This window comes from Pseudophryne corroboree, chromosome 4 (genome assembly GCF_028390025.1).
Source record: "Pseudophryne corroboree isolate aPseCor3 chromosome 4, aPseCor3.hap2, whole genome shotgun sequence".
NCBI lineage: Eukaryota > Metazoa > Chordata > Amphibia > Anura > Myobatrachidae > Pseudophryne > Pseudophryne corroboree.
The window spans coordinates 106,678,403-106,684,684 of NC_086447.1; positions in this window are offsets into that span (position 1 = coordinate 106,678,403).

A 6,282-nucleotide genomic window follows, 5' to 3' on the forward strand; every position below is an offset into this window, starting at 1 on the left:
CAAACACCTGGCCCATCTAGGAGTGGCACTGCAGTGTCACGCAGGATGGCCCTTCCAAAAAACACTCCCCAAACAGCACATGACGCAAAGAAGAAAAAAAGAGGCGCAATGAGGTAGCTGTGTGAGTAAGATAAGCGACCCTAGTGGCCGACACAAACACCTGGCCCATCTAGGAGTGGCACTGCAGTGTCACGCAGGATGGCCCTTCCAAAAAACACTCCCCAAACAGCACATGACGCAAAGAAGAAAAAAGAGGCGCAATGAGGTAGCTGTGTGAGTAAGCTAAGCGACCCTAGTGGCCGACACAAACACCTGGCCCATCTAGGAGTGGCACTGCAGTGTCACGCAGGATGGCCCTTCCAAAAAAAACTCCCCAAACAGCACATGACGCAAAGAAGAAAAAAAGAGGCGCAATGAGGTAGCTGTGTGAGTAAGCTAAGCGACCCTAGTGGCCGACACAAACACCTGGCCCATCTAGGAGTGGCACTGCAGTGTCACGCAGGATGGCCCTTCCAAAAAACACTCCCCAAACAGCACATGACGCAAAGAAGAAAAAAAGAGGCGCAATGAGGTAGCTGTGTGAGTAAGATAAGCGACCCTAGTGGCAGACACAAACACCTGGCCCATCTAGGAGTGGCACTGCAGTGTCACGCAGGATGGCCCTTCCAAAAAACACTCCCCAAACAGCACATGACGCAAAGAAGAAAAAAAGAGGCGCAATGAGGTAGCTGTGTGAGTAAGATAAGCGACCCTAGTGGCCGACACAAACACCTGGCCCATCTAGGAGTGGCACTGCAGTGTCACGAAGGATGGCCCTTCCAAAAAACACTCCCCAAACAGCACATGACGCAAAGAAGAAAAAAAGAGGCGCAATGAGGTAGCTGTGTGAGTAAGCTAAGCGACCCTAGTGGCCGACACAAACACCTGGCCCATCTAGGAGTGGCACTGCAGTGTCACGCAGGATGGCCCTTCCAAAAAACACTCCCCAAACAGCACATGACGCAAAGAAGAAAAAAAGACGCGCAATGAGGTAGCTGTGTGAGTAAGATAAGCGACCCTAGTGGCCGACACAAACACCTGGCCCATCTAGGAGTGGCACTGCAGTGTCACGCAGGATGGCCCTTCCAAAAAACACTCCCCAAACAGCACATGACGCAAAGAAGAAAAAAAGAGGCGCAATGAGGTAGCTGTGTGAGTAAGATAAGCAACCCTAGTGGCCGACACAAACACCTGGCCCATCTAGGAGTGGCACTGCAGTGTCACGCAGGATGGCCCTTCCAAAAAACACTCCCCAAACAGCACATGACGCAAAGAAGAAAAAAAGAGGCGCAATGAGGTAGCTGTGTGAGTAAGATAAGCGACCCTAGTGGCCGACACAAACACCTGGCCTATCTAGGAGTGGCACTGCAGTGTCACGCAGGATGGCCCTTCCAAAAAACACTCCCCAAACAGCACATGACGCAAAGAAGAAAAAAAGAGGCGCAATGAGGTAGCTGTGTGAGTAAGATAAGCGACCCTAGTGGCAGACACAAACACCTGGCCCATCTAGGAGTGGCACTGCAGTGTCACGCAGGATGGCCCTTCCAAAAAACACTCCCCAAACAGCAGATGACGCAAAGAAGAAAAAAAGAGGCGCAATGAGGTAGCTGTGTGAGTAAGATAAGCGACCCTAGTGGCCGACACAAACACCTGGCCCATCTAGGAGTGGCACTGCAGTGTCACGCAGGATGGCCCTTCCAAAAAACACTCCCCAAACAGCACATGACGCAAAGAAGAAAAAAAAGAGGCGCAATGAGGTAGCTGTGTGAGTAAGCTAAGCGACCCTAGTGGCCGACACAAACACCTGGCCCATCTAGGAGTGGCACTGCAGTGTCACGCAGGATGGCCCTTCCAAAAAACACTCCCCAAACAGCACATGACGCAAAGAAGAAAAAAAGGCGCAATGAGGTAGCTGTGAGTAAGATAAGCGACCCTAGTGGCAGACACAAACACCTGGCCCATCTAGGAGTGGCACTGCAGTGTCACGCAGGATGGCCCTTCCAAAAAACACTCCCCAAACAGCACATGACGCAAAGAAGAAAAAAAGAGGCGCAATGAGGTAGCTGTGTGAGTAAGATAGGCGACCCTAGTGGCTGACACAAACACCTGGCCCATCTAGGAGTGGCACTGCAGTGTCACGCAGGATGGCCCTTCCAAAAAACACTCCCCAAACAGCACATGACGCAAAGAAGAAAAAAAGAGGCGCAATGAGGTAGCTGTGTGAGTAAGCTAAGCGACCCTAGTGGCCGACACAAACACCTGGCCCATCTAGGAGTGGCACTGCAGTGTCACGCAGGATGGCCCTTCCAAAAAACACTCCCCAAACAGCACATGACGCAAAGAAGAAAAAAAGACGCGCAATGATGTAGCTGTGTGAGTAAGATAAGCGACCCTAGTGGCCGACACAAACACCTGGCCCATCTAGGAGTGGCACTGCAGTGTCACGCAGGATGGCCCTTCCAAAAAACTCTCCCCAAACAGCACATGACGCAAAGAAGAAAAAAAGAGGCGCAATGAGGTAGCTGTGTGAGTAAGATAAGCGACCCTAGTGGCCGACACAAACACCTGGCCCATCTAGGAGTGGCACTGCAGTGTCACGCAGGATGGCCCTTCCAAAAAACACTCCCCAAACAGCACATGACGCAAAGAAGAAAAAAAGAGGCGCAATGAGGTAGCTGTGTGAGTAAGATAAGCGACCCTAGTGGCAGACACAAACACCTGGCCCATCTAGGAGTGGCACTGCAGTGTCACGCAGGATGGCCCTTCCAAAAAACACTCCCCAAACAGCACATGACGCAAAGAAGAAAAAAAGAGGCGCAATGAGGTAGCTGTGTGAGTAAGATAAGCGACCCTAGTGGCCGACACAAACACCTGGCCCATCTAGGAGTGTCACTGCAGTGTCACGCAGGATGGCCCTTCCAAAAAACACTCCCAAACAGCACATGACGCAAAGAAGAAAAAAAGAGGCGCAATGAGGTAGCTGTGTGAGTAAGCTAAGCGACCCTAGTGGCCGACACAAACACCTGGCCCATCTAGGAGTGGCACTGCAGTGTCACGCAGGATGGCCCTTCCAAAAAACACTCCCCAAACAGCACATGACGCAAAGAAGAAAAAAAGAGGCGCAATGAGGTAGCTGTGTGAGTAAGATAAGCGACCCTAGTGGCAGACACAAACACCTGGCCCATCTAGGAGTGGCACTGCAGTGTCACGCAGGATGGCCCTTCCAAAAAACACTCCCCAAACAGCACATGACGCAAAGAAGAAAAAAAGAGGCGCAATGAGGTAGCTGTGTGAGTAAGATAAGCGACCCTAGTGGCCGACACAAACACCTGGCCCATCTAGGAGTGGCACTGCAGTGTCACGCAGGATGGCCCTTCCAAAAAACACTCCCCAAACAGCACATGACGCAAAGAAGAAAAAAAGAGGCGCAATGAGGTAGCTGTGTGAGTAAGATAAGCGACCCTAGTGGCCGACACAAACACCTGCCCATCTAGGAGTGGCACTGCAGTGTCACGCAGGATGGCCCTTCCAAAAAACACTCCCCAAACAGCACATGACGCAAAGAAGAAAAAAAGAGGCGCAATGAGGTAGCTGTGTGAGTAAGCTAAGCGACCCTAGTGGCCGACACAAACACCTGGCCCATCTAGGAGTGGCACTGCAGTGTCACGCAGGATGGCCCTTCAAAAAACACTCCCCAAACAGCACATGATGCAAAGAAGAAAAAAAGACGGCGCAATGAGGTAGCTGTGTGAGTAAGATAAGCGACCCTAGTGGCCGACACAAACACCTGGCCCATCTAGGAGTGGCACTGCAGTGTCACGCAGGATGGCCCTTCCAAAAAACACTCCCCAAACAGCACATGACGCAAAGAAGAAAAAAAGAGGCGCAATGAGGTAGCTGTTGTGAGTAAGATAAGCGACCCTAGTGGCCGACACAAACACCTGGCCCATCTAGGAGTGGCACTGCAGTGTCACGCAGGATGGCCCTTCCAAAAAACACTCCCCAAACAGCACATGACGCAAAGAAGAAAAAAAGAGGCGCAATGAGGTAGCTGTGTGAGTAAGATAAGCGACCCTAGTGGCCGACACAAACACCTGGCCCATCTATGAGTGGCACTGCAGTGTCACGCAGGATGGCCCTTCCAAAAAACACTCCCCAAACAGCACATGACGCAAAGAAGAAAAAAAGAGGCGCAATGAGGTAGCTGTGTGAGTAAGATAAGCGACCCTAGTGGCAGACACAAACACCTGGCCCATCTAGGAGTGGCACTGCAGTGTCACGCAGGATGGCCCTTCCAAAAAACACTCCCCAAACAGCACATGACGCAAAGAAGAAAAAAAGAGGCGCAATGAGGTAGCTGTGTGAGTAGATAAGCGACCCTAGTGGCCGACACAAACACCTGGCCCATCTAGGAGTGGCACTGCAGTGTCACGCAGGATGGCCCTTCCAAAAAACACTCCCCAAACCGCACATGACGCAAAGAAGAAAAAAAGAGCGCAATGAGGTAGCTGTGTGAGTAAGCTAAGCGACCCTAGTGGCCGACACAAACACCTGGCCCATCTAGGAGTGGCACTGCAGTGTCACGCAGGATGGCCCTTCCAAAAAACACTCCCCAAACAGCACATGACGCAAAGAAGAAAAAAAGAGGCGCAATGAGGTAGCTGTGTGAGTAAGATAAGCGACCCTAGTGGCAGACACAAACACCTGGCCCATCTAGGAGTGGCACTGCAGTGTCACGCAGGATGGCCCTTCCAAAAAACACTCCCCAAACAGCACATGACGCAAAGAAGAAAAAAAGAGGCGCAATGAGGTAGCTGTGTGAGTAAGATAGCGACCCTAGTGGCCGACACAAACACCTGGCCCATCTAGGAGTGGCACTGCAGTGTCACGCAGGATGGCCCTTCCAAAAAACACTCCCCAAACAGCACATGACGCAAAGAAGAAAAAAAGAGGCGCAATGAGGTAGCTGTGTGAGTAAGATAAGCGACCCTAGTGGCCGACACAAACACCTGGCCCATCTAGAGTGGCACTGCAGTGTCCACGCAGGATGGCCCTTCCAAAAAACACTCCCCAAACAGCACATGACGCAAAGAAGAAAAAAAGAGGCGCAATGAGGTAGCTGTGTGAGTAAGATAAGCGACCCTAGTGGCAGACACAAACACCTGGCCCATCTAGGAGTGGCACTGCAGTGTCACGCAGGATGGCCCTTCCAAAAAACACTCCCCAAACAGCACATGACGCAAAGAAGAAAAAAAGAGGCGCAATGAGGTAGCTGTGTGAGTAAGATAAGCGACCCTAGTGGCCGACACAAACACACTGGCCCATCTAGGAGTGGCACTGCAGTGTCACGCAGGATGGCCCTTCCAAAAAACACTCCCCAAACAGCACATGACGCAAAGAAGAAAAAAAGAGGCGCAATGAGGTAGCTGTGTGAGTAAGCTAAGCGACCCTAGTGGCCGACACAAACACCTGGCCCATCTAGGAGTGGCACTGCAGTGTCACGCAGGATGGCCCTTCCAAAAAACACTCCCCAAACAGCACATGACGCAAAGAAGAAAAAAAGAGGCGCAATGAGGTAGCTGTGTGAGTAAGATAAGCGACCCTAGTGGCCGACACAAACACCTGGCCCATCTAGGAGTGGCCACTGCAGTGTCACGCAGGATGGCCCTTCCAAAAAACACTCCCCAAACAGCACATGACGCAAAGAAGAAAAAAAGAGGCGCAATGAGGTAGCTGTGTGAGTAAGATAAGCGACCCTAGTGGCCGACACCAAACACCTGGCCCATCTAGGAGTGGCACTGCAGTGTCACGCAGGATGGCCCTCCAAAAAACACTCCCCAAACAGCACATGACGCAAAGAAGAAAAAAAGAGGCGCAATGAGGTAGCTGTGTGAGTAAGATAAGCGACCCTAGTGGCCGACACAAAACACCTGGCCCATCTAGGAGTGGCACTGCAGTGTCACGCAGGATGGCCCTTCCAAAAAACACTCCCCAAACAGGCACATGACGCAAAGAAGAAAAAAAGAGGCGCAATGAGGTAGCTGTGTGAAGTCAAGATAAGCGACCCTAGTGGCCGACACAAACACCTGGCCCATCTAGGAGTGGCACTGCAGTGTCACGCAGGATGGCCCTTCCAAAAAACACTCCCCAAACAGCACATGACGCAAAGAAGAAAAAAAGAGGCGCAATGAGGTAGCTGTGTGAGTAAGATAAGCGACCCTAGTGGCCGACACAAACACCTGG